This window comes from Micromesistius poutassou (assembly GCF_964030765.1).
Source record: "Micromesistius poutassou genome assembly, chromosome: 24".
Taxonomy (NCBI): domain Eukaryota; kingdom Metazoa; phylum Chordata; class Actinopteri; order Gadiformes; family Gadidae; genus Micromesistius; species Micromesistius poutassou.
This window is the reverse complement of record NC_140294.1, coordinates 5,347,597-5,360,521: the sequence shown is the minus strand read 5'-3', so window position 1 is coordinate 5,360,521 and position 12,925 is coordinate 5,347,597. Positions and strand designations below refer to the sequence as shown.

At 46.6% G+C, this 12,925-nt stretch overlaps 19 non-coding genes across 19 annotated transcripts; all 19 read right to left on the bottom strand.

Moving 5' to 3' along the window:
• Positions 1 to 132: 132 nt before the first annotated feature.
• Positions 133 to 323, bottom strand: LOC311370461 (U2 spliceosomal RNA). The gene has a single exon (XR_014640784.1). It is a non-coding gene; the product is annotated as a U2 spliceosomal RNA (small nuclear RNA).
• An 882-nt stretch (positions 324 to 1,205) lies between these two features.
• Positions 1,206 to 1,324, bottom strand: LOC311370472 (5S ribosomal RNA). The gene has a single exon (XR_014640795.1). It is a non-coding gene; the product is annotated as a 5S ribosomal RNA (ribosomal RNA).
• A 269-nt stretch (positions 1,325 to 1,593) lies between these two features.
• Positions 1,594 to 1,758, bottom strand: LOC311370243 (U1 spliceosomal RNA). The gene has a single exon (XR_014640568.1). It is a non-coding gene; the product is annotated as a U1 spliceosomal RNA (small nuclear RNA).
• A 421-nt stretch (positions 1,759 to 2,179) lies between these two features.
• Positions 2,180 to 2,370, bottom strand: LOC311370460 (U2 spliceosomal RNA). Its single transcript, XR_014640783.1, has one exon. It is a non-coding gene; the product is annotated as a U2 spliceosomal RNA (small nuclear RNA).
• A 916-nt stretch (positions 2,371 to 3,286) lies between these two features.
• Positions 3,287 to 3,405, bottom strand: LOC311370459 (5S ribosomal RNA). Its single transcript, XR_014640782.1, has one exon. It is a non-coding gene; the product is annotated as a 5S ribosomal RNA (ribosomal RNA).
• Positions 3,406 to 3,674: 269 nt separating this feature from the next.
• Positions 3,675 to 3,839, bottom strand: LOC311370242 (U1 spliceosomal RNA). Its single transcript, XR_014640567.1, has one exon. It is a non-coding gene; the product is annotated as a U1 spliceosomal RNA (small nuclear RNA).
• Positions 3,840 to 4,260: 421 nt separating this feature from the next.
• On the bottom strand, positions 4,261 to 4,451 carry LOC311370458 (U2 spliceosomal RNA). The gene has a single exon (XR_014640781.1). It is a non-coding gene; the product is annotated as a U2 spliceosomal RNA (small nuclear RNA).
• An 872-nt stretch (positions 4,452 to 5,323) lies between these two features.
• On the bottom strand, positions 5,324 to 5,442 carry LOC311370447 (5S ribosomal RNA). The gene has a single exon (XR_014640770.1). It is a non-coding gene; the product is annotated as a 5S ribosomal RNA (ribosomal RNA).
• A 269-nt stretch (positions 5,443 to 5,711) lies between these two features.
• Positions 5,712 to 5,876, bottom strand: LOC311370241 (U1 spliceosomal RNA). The gene has a single exon (XR_014640566.1). It is a non-coding gene; the product is annotated as a U1 spliceosomal RNA (small nuclear RNA).
• A 421-nt stretch (positions 5,877 to 6,297) lies between these two features.
• LOC311370457 (U2 spliceosomal RNA) lies at positions 6,298 to 6,488 on the bottom strand. Its single transcript, XR_014640780.1, has one exon. It is a non-coding gene; the product is annotated as a U2 spliceosomal RNA (small nuclear RNA).
• An 882-nt stretch (positions 6,489 to 7,370) lies between these two features.
• LOC311370435 (5S ribosomal RNA) lies at positions 7,371 to 7,489 on the bottom strand. Its single transcript, XR_014640758.1, has one exon. It is a non-coding gene; the product is annotated as a 5S ribosomal RNA (ribosomal RNA).
• A 269-nt stretch (positions 7,490 to 7,758) lies between these two features.
• Positions 7,759 to 7,923, bottom strand: LOC311370240 (U1 spliceosomal RNA). The gene has a single exon (XR_014640565.1). It is a non-coding gene; the product is annotated as a U1 spliceosomal RNA (small nuclear RNA).
• A 421-nt stretch (positions 7,924 to 8,344) lies between these two features.
• LOC311370455 (U2 spliceosomal RNA) lies at positions 8,345 to 8,535 on the bottom strand. Its single transcript, XR_014640778.1, has one exon. It is a non-coding gene; the product is annotated as a U2 spliceosomal RNA (small nuclear RNA).
• A 923-nt stretch (positions 8,536 to 9,458) lies between these two features.
• Positions 9,459 to 9,577, bottom strand: LOC311370422 (5S ribosomal RNA). Its single transcript, XR_014640745.1, has one exon. It is a non-coding gene; the product is annotated as a 5S ribosomal RNA (ribosomal RNA).
• Positions 9,578 to 9,846: 269 nt separating this feature from the next.
• Positions 9,847 to 10,011, bottom strand: LOC311370238 (U1 spliceosomal RNA). The gene has a single exon (XR_014640563.1). It is a non-coding gene; the product is annotated as a U1 spliceosomal RNA (small nuclear RNA).
• A 421-nt stretch (positions 10,012 to 10,432) lies between these two features.
• On the bottom strand, positions 10,433 to 10,623 carry LOC311370454 (U2 spliceosomal RNA). Its single transcript, XR_014640777.1, has one exon. It is a non-coding gene; the product is annotated as a U2 spliceosomal RNA (small nuclear RNA).
• An 870-nt stretch (positions 10,624 to 11,493) lies between these two features.
• LOC311370410 (5S ribosomal RNA) lies at positions 11,494 to 11,612 on the bottom strand. Its single transcript, XR_014640734.1, has one exon. It is a non-coding gene; the product is annotated as a 5S ribosomal RNA (ribosomal RNA).
• Positions 11,613 to 11,881: 269 nt separating this feature from the next.
• Positions 11,882 to 12,046, bottom strand: LOC311370237 (U1 spliceosomal RNA). The gene has a single exon (XR_014640562.1). It is a non-coding gene; the product is annotated as a U1 spliceosomal RNA (small nuclear RNA).
• A 421-nt stretch (positions 12,047 to 12,467) lies between these two features.
• Positions 12,468 to 12,658, bottom strand: LOC311370453 (U2 spliceosomal RNA). Its single transcript, XR_014640776.1, has one exon. It is a non-coding gene; the product is annotated as a U2 spliceosomal RNA (small nuclear RNA).
• Between the last annotated feature and the right edge of the window lie 267 nt (positions 12,659 to 12,925).

Sequence of the window (12,925 nt, the reverse complement as noted above, 5' to 3'; positions counted from 1 at the left end):
CCGTTGGAATAAATGTTCATGGTGCGTTTTCATACGCACGTTTAAACTGTAAATGATCCATGTCACTTTGTTGTCTCAAACGCGGACGGGTGTAGCATCAGCAGGAGATGCCTTTTGATTTGAACAGTCATAGGAGGGTGCACCGGTCCTGGAGGTACTGCAATACCAGGTCGATGCGTGGAGTGGACGGAGCAAGCCCCTTTTCCATCTCCAAGTTCCAAAAATCAATTTAATATATGGTCCCCGGGTAGGGGACGTATCAGATATTAAACTGATAAGAACAGATACTACACTTGATCTTAGCCAAAAGGCCGAGAAGCGATACCCACACATGGTCAGGCCTAGAGGCCACCTTCCCAGACACGACGCTCTGCTTGGCGGTTTAACAGCGAGAACAGCCTCAGCCTATACAAATTCAAAAGGACCACTAGGCGTCCACCACACATAGCGTGTTGTCAAGACTATATTTATCCTGAAAAACGAGTTTATTTATCATTTGTGCTAACGCAGCTTCTCTTGGGATTATCTGGTTCATTCAGAAAAATACAGCATCGTTTTTATTTGCCATCAAAACGTATCCCATAATTCTGAGATACTTAACTCGTTGATTCAGAAAAGCATGCAGTGAATGCATTACGCTGCCCCAATAAACTCACACTGGCGCGTCTGAATAAACCGGTGACCAAGAACGCTCTCCTCATTATGCCGTCACAAACCCAGGCAGCCTTACCAACAGAACTCACAGGCAATATAAGCAGGACAGAGCCAGATTCTGCTCAGTTCTTCTCGGACCTCATGAGCGACAGGTAGGCAAATATCCTCAGATAGCGCAATTATTATCCGATTGAATAGTTTTTGATATTTCACTATCCTCTAAGTTATAATATCAGGTATCATGTTCTGTTGTGTGTGTGTGTGTGTGTGTGTGTGTGTGTGTGTGTGTGTGTGTGTGTGTGTGTGCGCGCGTGCGCGTGTGTGTGTGTGTGTGTGTGCGCGCCTGAAGGTTGTCGAAATGTAGAGCTCTCGTCGCAGCTCTCTGGTGCTCCCTGCTGGCAGTCTCACTATACTGTCCGCGTGTTTCACAAAAAGATTTTGGAGAGACGTTGTCAGTGTCTGTATGTTGCTTCAATTCTCCCAAACAGTTGGCGGTAAAGATCCGGCCACGGTAAACAATTGCAGGCAAAAAGCTCGAGATGAAAAGAAAAAGCTTACAGCACCTGGTATTCCCAGGCGGTCTCCCATCCAAGTACTAACCAGGCCCGACCCTGCTTAGCTTCCGAGATCAGACGAGATCGGGCGTGTTCAGGGTGGTATGGCCGTAAGCAATTCTACCCGTCGCCAAACACGCTTTTATACGCAGGAGCACATTAGGAGTGGGCCAGGGGTCGCACTTGTACAGAAACAATGATTAGTTATACCACAATGAATAGATGAATGAAGGAATACGTTATTCCAGACTCAAAGCTCCGTATAAAAACGCAATGCAATACACTGCGTATGCGTTTGTGTAAACGTTTGAAGAAACGTAGCGCTCCAACACCTGGGGTGCGATTGCAGGCATTCGTAGCTGTTTTTTCTTTAGAACAACATAATCAGGGGAGAGCGCGAACGCAGTCCCCCACTACCAGAAATTATGCAATCGAGATTCCCACATTTGGGGAATTCGCACGGGTCAGCAACAGCCTCAGTGCAATGGCTGAGCCTCGCTATGGGTGAACCACCTTCTTGATCATGGTATCTCCCTTGCCAGGTAAGTATGAGTTGTGAGCGTTCAGGGTGGCTACACGTTGCCCACGCGTGCTCCCGTGGGGGACGGTTGCAAAGCATTCTGCAAAGGGACGAGATACACTGGAACACAAAGTGTTGGCAACATTCCTGCACGTCTAGACTGTATAGACGCTGTAGACCACCGATCACACGTTTTTAACTTGCATCTGAAATCAGCGTGGGTGGAAGCAAAACGACAGCAAACCTGGAGATCAGAGTTATTTGAACACTACAATGTATTATTGTTTATATAAATATATACATAGCCTATAACAGAATCCCGTTGGAATAAATGTTCATGGTGCGTTTTCATACGCACGTTTAAACTGTAAATGATCCATGTCACTTTGTTGTCTCAAACGCGGACGGGTGTAGCATCAGCAGGAGATGCCTTTTGATTTGAACAGTCATAGGAGGGTGCACCGGTCCTGGAGGTACTGCAATACCAGGTCGATGCGTGGAGTGGACGGAGCAAGCCCCTTTTCCATCTCCAAGTTCCAAAAATCAATTTAATATATGGTCCCCGGGTAGGGGACGTATCAGATATTAAACTGATAAGAACAGATACTACACTTGATCTTAGCCAAAAGGCCGAGAAGCGATACCCACACATGGTCAGGCCTAGAGGCCACCTTCCCAGACACGACGCTCTGCTTGGCGGTTTAACAGCGAGAACAGCCTCAGCCTATACAAATTCAAAAGGACCACTAGGCGTCCACCACACATAGCGTGTTGTCAAGACTATATTTATCCTGAAAAACGAGTTTATTTATCATTTGTGCTAACGCAGCTTCTCTTGGGATTATCTGGTTCATTCAGAAAAATACAGCATCGTTTTTATTTGCCATTAAAACGTATCCCATAATTCTGAGATACTTAACTCGTTGATTCAGAAAAGCATGCAGTGAATGCATTACGCTGCCCCAATAAACTCACACTGGCGCGTCTGAATAAACCGGTGACCAAGAACGCTCTCCTCATTATGCCGTCACAAACCCAGGCAGCCTTACCAACAGAACTCACAGGCAATATAAGCAGGACAGAGCCAGATTCTGCTCAGTTCTTCTCGGACCTCATGAGCGACAGGTAGGCAAATATCCTCAGATAGCGCAATTATTATCCGATTGAATAGTTTTTGATATTTCACTATCCTCTAAGTTAAATATCAGGTATCATGTTCTGTTGTGTGTGTGTGTGTGTGTGTGTGTGTGTGTGTGTGTGTGTGTGTGTGTGTGTGTGGTGTGTGTGTGTGTGTGTGTGTGTGTGTGTGTGTGTGCGCGTGCGCGTGTGTGTGTGTGTGTGTGTGCGCGCCTGAAGGTTGTCGAAATGTAGAGCTCTCGTCGCAGCTCTCTGGTGCTCCCTGCTGGCAGTCTCACTATACTGTCCGCGTGTTTCACAAAAAGATTTTGGAGAGACGTTGTCAGTGTCTGTATGTTGCTTCAATTCTCCCAAACAGTTGGCGGTAAAGATCCGGCCACGGTAAACAATTGCAGGCAAAAAGCTCGAGATGAAAAGAAAAAGCTTACAGCACCTGGTATTCCCAGGCGGTCTCCCATCCAAGTACTAACCAGGCCCGACCCTGCTTAGCTTCCGAGATCAGACGAGATCGGGCGTGTTCAGGGTGGTATGGCCGTAAGCAATTCTACCCGTCGCCAAACACGCTTTTATACGCAGGAGCACATTAGGAGTGGGCCAGGGGTCGCACTTGTACAGAAACAATGATTAGTTATACCACAATGAATAGATGAATGAAGGAATACGTTATTCCAGACTCAAAGCTCCGTATAAAAACGCAATGCAATACACTGCGTATGCGTTTGTGTAAACGTTTGAAGAAACGTAGCGCTCCAACACCTGGGGTGCGATTGCAGGCATTCGTAGCTGTTTTTTCTTTAGAACAACATAATCAGGGGAGAGCGCGAACGCAGTCCCCCACTACCAGAAATTATGCAATCGAGATTCCCACATTTGGGGAATTCGCACGGGTCAGCAACAGCCTCAGTGCAATGGCTGAGCCTCGCTATGGGTGAACCACCTTCTTGATCATGGTATCTCCCTTGCCAGGTAAGTATGAGTTGTGAGCGTTCAGGGTGGCTACACGTTGCCCACGCGTGCTCCCGTGGGGGACGGTTGCAAAGCATTCTGCAAAGGGACGAGATACACTGGAACACAAAGTGTTGGCAACATTCCTGCACGTCTAGACTGTATAGACACTGTAGACCACCGATCACACGTTTTTAACTTGCATCTGAAATCAGCGTGGGTGGAAGCAAAACGACAGCAAACCTGGAGATCAGAGTTATTTGAACACTACAATGTATTATTGTTTATATAAATATATACATAGCCTATAACAGAATCCCGTTGGAATAAATGTTCATGGTGCGTTTTCATACGCACGTTTAAACTGTAAATGATCCATGTCACTTTGTTGTCTCAAACGCGGACGGGTGTAGCATCAGCAGGAGATGCCTTTTGATTTGAACAGTCATAGGAGGGTGCACCGGTCCTGGAGGTACTGCAATACCAGGTCGATGCGTGGAGTGGACGGAGCAAGCCCCTTTTCCATCTCCAAGTTCCAAAAATCAATTTAATATATGGTCCCCGGGTAGGGGACGTATCAGATATTAAACTGATAAGAACAGATACTACACTTGATCTTAGCCAAAAGGCCGAGAAGCGATACCCACACATGGTCAGGCCTAGAGGCCACCTTCCCAGACACGACGCTCTGCTTGGCGGTTTAACAGCGAGAACAGCCTCAGCCTATACAAATTCAAAAGGACCACTAGGCGTCCACCACACATAGCGTGTTGTCAAGACTATATTTATCCTGAAAAACGAGTTTATTTATCATTTGTGCTAACGCAGCTTCTCTTGGGATTATCTGGTTCATTCAGAAAAATACAGCATCGTTTTTATTTGCCATCAAAACGTATCCCATAATTCTGAGATACTTAACTCGTTGATTCAGAAAAGCATGCAGTGAATGCATTACGCTGCCCCAATAAACTCACACTGGCGCGTCTGAATAAACCGGTGACCAAGAACGCTCTCCTCATTATGCCGTCACAAACCCAGGCAGCCTTACCAACAGAACTCACAGGCAATATAAGCAGGACAGAGCCAGATTCTGCTCAGTTCTTCTCGGACCTCATGAGCGACAGGTAGGCAAATATCCTCAGATAGCGCAATTATTATCCGATTGAATAGTTTTTGATATTTCACTATCCTCTAAGTTATAATATCAGGTATCATGTTCTGTTGTGTGTGTGTGTGTGTGTGTGTGTGTGTGTGTGTGTGTGTGTGTGTGCGCGTGCGCGTGTGTGTGTGTGTGTGTGTGCGCGCCTGAAGGTTGTCGAAATGTAGAGCTCTCGTCGCAGCTCTCTGGTGCTCCCTGCTGGCAGTCTCACTATACTGTCCGCGTGTTTCACAAAAAGATTTTGGAGAGACGTTGTCAGTGTCTGTATGTTGCTTCAATTCTCCCAAACAGTTGGCGGTAAAGATCCGGCCACGGTAAACAATTGCAGGCAAAAAGCTCGAGATGAAAAGAAAAAGCTTACAGCACCTGGTATTCCCAGGCGGTCTCCCATCCAAGTACTAACCAGGCCCGACCCTGCTTAGCTTCCGAGATCAGACGAGATCGGGCGTGTTCAGGGTGGTATGGCCGTAAGCAATTCTACCCGTCGCCAAACACGCTTTTATACGCAGGAGCACATTAGGAGTGGGCCAGGGGTCGCACTTGTACAGAAACAATGATTAGTTATACCACAATGAATAGATGAATGAAGGAATACGTTATTCCAGACTCAAAGCTCCGTATAAAAACGCAATGCAATACACTGCGTATGCGTTTGTGTAAACGTTTGAAGAAACGTAGCGCTCCAACACCTGGGGTGCGATTGCAGGCATTCGTAGCTGTTTTTTCTTTAGAACAACATAATCAGGGGAGAGCGCGAACGCAGTCCCCCACTACCAGAAATTATGCAATCGAGATTCCCACATTTGGGGAATTCGCACGGGTCAGCAACAGCCTCAGTGCAATGGCTGAGCCTCGCTATGGGTGAACCACCTTCTTGATCATGGTATCTCCCTTGCCAGGTAAGTATGAGTTGTGAGCGTTCAGGGTGGCTACACGTTGCCCACGCGTGCTCCCGTGGGGGACGGTTGCAAAGCATTCTGCAAAGGGACGAGATACACTGGAACACAAAGTGTTGGCAACATTCCTGCACGTCTAGACTGTATAGACACTGTAGACCACCGATCACACGTTTTTAACTTGCATCTGAAATCAGCGTGGGTGGAAGCAAAACGACAGCAAACCTGGAGATCAGAGTTATTTGAACACTACAATGTATTATTGTTTATATAAATATATACATAGCCTATAACAGAATCCCGTTGGAATAAATGTTCATGGTGCGTTTTCATACGCACGTTTAAACTGTAAATGATCCATGTCACTTTGTTGTCTCAAACGCGGACGGGTGTAGCATCAGCAGGAGATGCCTTTTGATTTGAACAGTCATAGGAGGGTGCACCGGTCCTGGAGGTACTGCAATACCAGGTCGATGCGTGGAGTGGACGGAGCAAGCCCCTTTTCCATCTCCAAGTTCCAAAAATCAATTTAATATATGGTCCCCGGGTAGGGGACGTATCAGATATTAAACTGATAAGAACAGATACTACACTTGATCTTAGCCAAAAGGCCGAGAAGCGATACCCACACATGGTCAGGCCTAGAGGCCACCTTCCCAGACACGACGCTCTGCTTGGCGGTTTAACAGCGAGAACAGCCTCAGCCTATACAAATTCAAAAGGACCACTAGGCGTCCACCACACATAGCGTGTTGTCAAGACTATATTTATCCTGAAAAACGAGTTTATTTATCATTTGTGCTAACGCAGCTTCTCTTGGGATTATCTGGTTCATTCAGAAAAATACAGCATCGTTTTTATTTGCCATCAAAACGTATCCCATAATTCTGAGATACTTAACTCGTTGATTCAGAAAAGCATGCAGTGAATGCATTACGCTGCCCCAATAAACTCACACTGGCGCGTCTGAATAAACCGGTGACCAAGAACGCTCTCCTCATTATGCCGTCACAAACCCAGGCAGCCTTACCAACAGAACTCACAGGCAATATAAGCAGGACAGAGCCAGATTCTGCTCAGTTCTTCTCGGACCTCATGAGCGACAGGTAGGCAAATATCCTCAGATAGCGCAATTATTATCCGATTGAATAGTTTTTGATATTTCACTATCCTCTAAGTTATAATATCAGGTATCATGTTCTGTTGTGTGTGTGTGTGTGTGTGTGTGTGTGTGTGTGTGTGTGTGTGTGTGTGTGTGTGCGCGTGCGCGTGTGTGTGTGTGTGTGTGTGTGCGCGCCTGAAGGTTGTCGAAATGTAGAGCTCTCGTCGCAGCTCTCTGGTGCTCCCTGCTGGCAGTCTCACTATACTGTCCGCGTGTTTCACAAAAAGATTTTGGAGAGACGTTGTCAGTGTCTGTATGTTGCTTCAATTCTCCCAAACAGTTGGCGGTAAAGATCCGGCCACGGTAAACAATTGCAGGCAAAAAGCTCGAGATGAAAAGAAAAAGCTTACAGCACCTGGTATTCCCAGGCGGTCTCCCATCCAAGTACTAACCAGGCCCGACCCTGCTTAGCTTCCGAGATCAGACGAGATCGGGCGTGTTCAGGGTGGTATGGCCGTAAGCAATTCTACCCGTCGCCAAACACGCTTTTATACGCAGGAGCACATTAGGAGTGGGCCAGGGGTCGCACTTGTACAGAAACAATGATTAGTTATACCACAATGAATAGATGAATGAAGGAATACGTTATTCCAGACTCAAAGCTCCGTATAAAAACGCAATGCAATACACTGCGTATGCGTTTGTGTAAACGTTTGAAGAAACGTAGCGCTCCAACACCTGGGGTGCGATTGCAGGCATTCGTAGCTGTTTTTTCTTTAGAACAACATAATCAGGGGAGAGCGCGAACGCAGTCCCCCACTACCAGAAATTATGCAATCGAGATTCCCACATTTGGGGAATTCGCACGGGTCAGCAACAGCCTCAGTGCAATGGCTGAGCCTCGCTATGGGTGAACCACCTTCTTGATCATGGTATCTCCCTTGCCAGGTAAGTATGAGTTGTGAGCGTTCAGGGTGGCTACACGTTGCCCACGCGTGCTCCCGTGGGGGACGGTTGCAAAGCATTCTGCAAAGGGACGAGATACACTGGAACACAAAGTGTTGGCAACATTCCTGCACGTCTAGACTGTATAGACACTGTAGACCACCGATCACACGTTTTTAACTTGCATCTGAAATCAGCGTGGGTGGAAGCAAAACGACAGCAAACCTGGAGATCAGAGTTATTTGAACACTACAATGTATTATTGTTTATATAAATATATACATAGCCTATAACAGAATCCCGTTGGAATAAATGTTCATGGTGCGTTTTCATACGCACGTTTAAACTGTAAATGATCCATGTCACTTTGTTGTCTCAAACGCGGACGGGTGTAGCATCAGCAGGAGATGCCTTTTGATTTGAACAGTCATAGGAGGGTGCACCGGTCCTGGAGGTACTGCAATACCAGGTCGATGCGTGGAGTGGACGGAGCAAGCCCCTTTTCCATCTCCAAGTTCCAAAAATCAATTTAATATATGGTCCCCGGGTAGGGGACGTATCAGATATTAAACTGATAAGAACAGATACTACACTTGATCTTAGCCAAAAGGCCGAGAAGCGATACCCACACATGGTCAGGCCTAGAGGCCACCTTCCCAGACACGACGCTCTGCTTGGCGGTTTAACAGCGAGAACAGCCTCAGCCTATACAAATTCAAAAGGACCACTAGGCGTCCACCACACATAGCGTGTTGTCAAGACTATATTTATCCTGAAAAACGAGTTTATTTATCATTTGTGCTAACGCAGCTTCTCTTGGGATTATCTGGTTCATTCAGAAAAATACAGCATCGTTTTTATTTGCCATCAAAACGTATCCCATAATTCTGAGATACTTAACTCGTTGATTCAGAAAAGCATGCAGTGAATGCATTACGCTGCCCCAATAAACTCACACTGGCGCGTCTGAATAAACCGGTGACCAAGAACGCTCTCCTCATTATGCCGTCACAAACCCAGGCAGCCTTACCAACAGAACTCACAGGCAATATAAGCAGGACAGAGCCAGATTCTGCTCAGTTCTTCTCGGACCTCATGAGCGACAGGTAGGCAAATATCCTCAGATAGCGCAATTATTATCCGATTGAATAGTTTTTGATATTTCACTATCCTCTAAGTTATAATATCAGGTATCATGTTCTGTGTGTGTGTGTGTGTGTGTGTGTGTGTGTGTGTGTGTGTGTGTGTGTGTGTGTGTGTGTGTGTGTGTGTGTGCGCGTGCGCGTGTTTGTGTGTGTGTGTGTGCGCGTGCGCGTGTGTGTGTGTGTGTGTGCGCGCCTGAAGGTTGTCGAAATGTAGAGCTCTCGTCGCAGCTCTCTGGTGCTCCCTGCTGGCAGTCTCACTATACTGTCCGCGTGTTTCACAAAAAGATTTTGGAGAGACGTTGTCAGTGTCTGTATGTTGCTTCAATTCTCCCAAACAGTTGGCGGTAAAGATCCGGCCACGGTAAACAATTGCAGGCAAAAAGCTCGAGATGAAAAGAAAAAGCTTACAGCACCTGGTATTCCCAGGCGGTCTCCCATCCAAGTACTAACCAGGCCCGACCCTGCTTAGCTTCCGAGATCAGACGAGATCGGGCGTGTTCAGGGTGGTATGGCCGTAAGCAATTCTACCCGTCGCCAAACACGCTTTTATACGCAGGAGCACATTAGGAGTGGGCCAGGGGTCGCACTTGTACAGAAACAATGATTAGTTATACCACAATGAATAGATGAATGAAGGAATACGTTATTCCAGACTCAAAGCTCCGTATAAAAACGCAATGCAATACACTGCGTATGCGTTTGTGTAAACGTTTGAAGAAACGTAGCGCTCCAACACCTGGGGTGCGATTGCAGGCATTCGTAGCTGTTTTTTCTTTAGAACAACATAATCAGGGGAGAGCGCGAACGCAGTCCCCCACTACCAGAAATTATGCAATCGAGATTCCCACATTTGGGGAATTCGCACGGGTCAGCAACAGCCTCAGTGCAATGGCTGAGCCTCGCTATGGGTGAACCACCTTCTTGATCATGGTATCTCCCTTGCCAGGTAAGTATGAGTTTTGAGCGTTCAGGGTGGCTACACGTTGCCCACGCGTGCTCCCGTGGGGGACGGTTGCAAAGCATTCTGCAAAGGGACGAGATACACTGGAACACAAAGTGTTGGCAACATTCCTGCACGTCTAGACTGTATAGACACTGTAGACCACCGATCACACGTTTTTAACTTGCATCTGAAATCAGCGTGGGTGGAAGCAAAACGACAGCAAACCTGGAGATCAGAGTTATTTGAACACTACAATGTATTATTGTTTATATAAATATATACATAGCCTATAACAGAATCCCGTTGGAATAAATGTTCATGGTGCGTTTTCATACGCACGTTTAAACTGTAAATGATCCATGTCACTTTGTTGTCTCAAACGCGGACGGGTGTAGCATCAGCAGGAGATGCCTTTTGATTTGAACAGTCATAGGAGGGTGCACCGGTCCTGGAGGTACTGCAATACCAGGTCGATGCGTGGAGTGGACGGAGCAAGCCCCTTTTCCATCTCCAAGTTCCAAAAATCAATTTAATATATGGTCCCCGGGTAGGGGACGTATCAGATATTAAACTGATAAGAACAGATACTACACTTGATCTTAGCCAAAAGGCCGAGAAGCGATACCCACACATGGTCAGGCCTAGAGGCCACCTTCCCAGACACGACGCTCTGCTTGGCGGTTTAACAGCGAGAACAGCCTCAGCCTATACAAATTCAAAAGGACCACTAGGCGTCCACCACACATAGCGTGTTGTCAAGACTATATTTATCCTGAAAAACGAGTTTATTTATCATTTGTGCTAACGCAGCTTCTCTTGGGATTATCTGGTTCATTCAGAAAAATACAGCATCGTTTTTATTTGCCATCAAAACGTATCCCATAATTCTGAGATACTTAACTCGTTGATTCAGAAAAGCATGCAGTGAATGCATTACGCTGCCCCAATAAACTCACACTGGCGCGTCTGAATAAACCGGTGACCAAGAACGCTCTCCTCATTATGCCGTCACAAACCCAGGCAGCCTTACCAACAGAACTCACAGGCAATATAAGCAGGACAGAGCCAGATTCTGCTCAGTTCTTCTCGGACCTCATGAGCGACAGGTAGGCAAATATCCTCAGATAGCGCAATTATTATCCGATTGAATAGTTTTTGATATTTCACTATCCTCTAAGTTATAATATCAGGTATCATGTTCTGTTGTGTGTGTGTGTGTGTGTGTGTGTGTGTGTGTGTGTGTGTGTGTGTGCGCGTGCGCGTGTGTGTGTGTGTGTGTGCGCGCCTGAAGGTTGTCGAAATGTAGAGCTCTCGTCGCAGCTCTCTGGTGCTCCCTGCTGGCAGTCTCACTATACTGTCCGCGTGTTTCACAAAAAGATTTTGGAGAGACGTTGTCAGTGTCTGTATGTTGCTTCAATTCTCCCAAACAGTTGGCGGTAAAGATCCGGCCACGGTAAACAATTGCAGGCAAAAAGCTCGAGATGAAAAGAAAAAGCTTACAGCACCTGGTATTCCCAGGCGGTCTCCCATCCAAGTACTAACCAGGCCCGACCCTGCTTAGCTTCCGAGATCAGACGAGATCGGGCGTGTTCAGGGTGGTATGGCCGTAAGCAATTCTACCCGTCGCCAAACACGCTTTTATACGCAGGAGCACATTAGGAGTGGGCCAGGGGTCGCACTTGTACAGAAACAATGATTAGTTATACCACAATGAATAGATGAATGAAGGAATACGTTATTCCAGACTCAAAGCTCCGTATAAAAACGCAATGCAATACACTGCGTATGCGTTTGTGTAAACGTTTGAAGAAACGTAGCGCTCCAACACCTGGGGTGCGATTGCAGGCATTCGTAGCTGTTTTTTCTTTAGAACAACATAATCAGGGGAGAGCGCGAACGCAGTCCCCCACTACCAGAAATTATGCAATCGAGATTCCCACATTTGGGGAATTCGCACGGGTCAGCAACAGCCTCAGTGCAATGGCTGAGCCTCGCTATGGGTGAACCACCTTCTTGATCATGGTATCTCCCTTGCCAGGTAAGTATGAGTTGTGAGCGTTCAGGGTGGCTACACGTTGCCCACGCGTGCTCCCGTGGGGGACGGTTGCAAAGCATTCTGCAAAGGGACGAGATACACTGGAACACAAAGTGTTGGCAACATTCCTGCACGTCTAGACTGTATAGACACTGTAGACCACCGATCACACGTTTTTAACTTGCATCTGAAATCAGCGTGGGTGGAAGCAAAACGACAGCAAACCTGGAGATCAGAGTTATTTGAACACTACAATGTATTATTGTTTATATAAATATATACATAGCCTATAACAGAATCCCGTTGGAATAAATGTTCATGGTGCGTTTTCATACGCACGTTTAAACTGTAAATGATCCATGTCACTTTGTTGTCTCAAACGCGGACGGGTGTAGCATCAGCAGGAGATGCCTTTTGATTTGAACAGTCATAGGAGGGTGCACCGGTCCTGGAGGTACTGCAATACCAGGTCGATGCGTGGAGTGGACGGAGCAAGCCCCTTTTCCATCTCCAAGTTCCAAAAATCAATTTAATATATGGTCCCCGGGTAGGGGACGTATCAGATATTAAACTGATAAGAACAGATACTACACTTGATCTTAGCCAAAAGGCCGAGAAGCGATACCCACACATGGTCAGGCCTAGAGGCCACCTTCCCAGACACGACGCTCTGCTTGGCGGTTTAACAGCGAGAACAGCCTCAGCCTATACAAATTCAAAAGGACCACTAGGCGTCCACCACACATAGCGTGTTGTCAAGACTATATTTATCCTGAAAAACTAAACGAGTTTATTTATCATTTGTGCTAACGCAGCTTCTCTTGGGATTATCTGGTTCATTCAGAAAAATACAGCATAGTTTTTATTTGCCATCAAAACGTATCCCATAA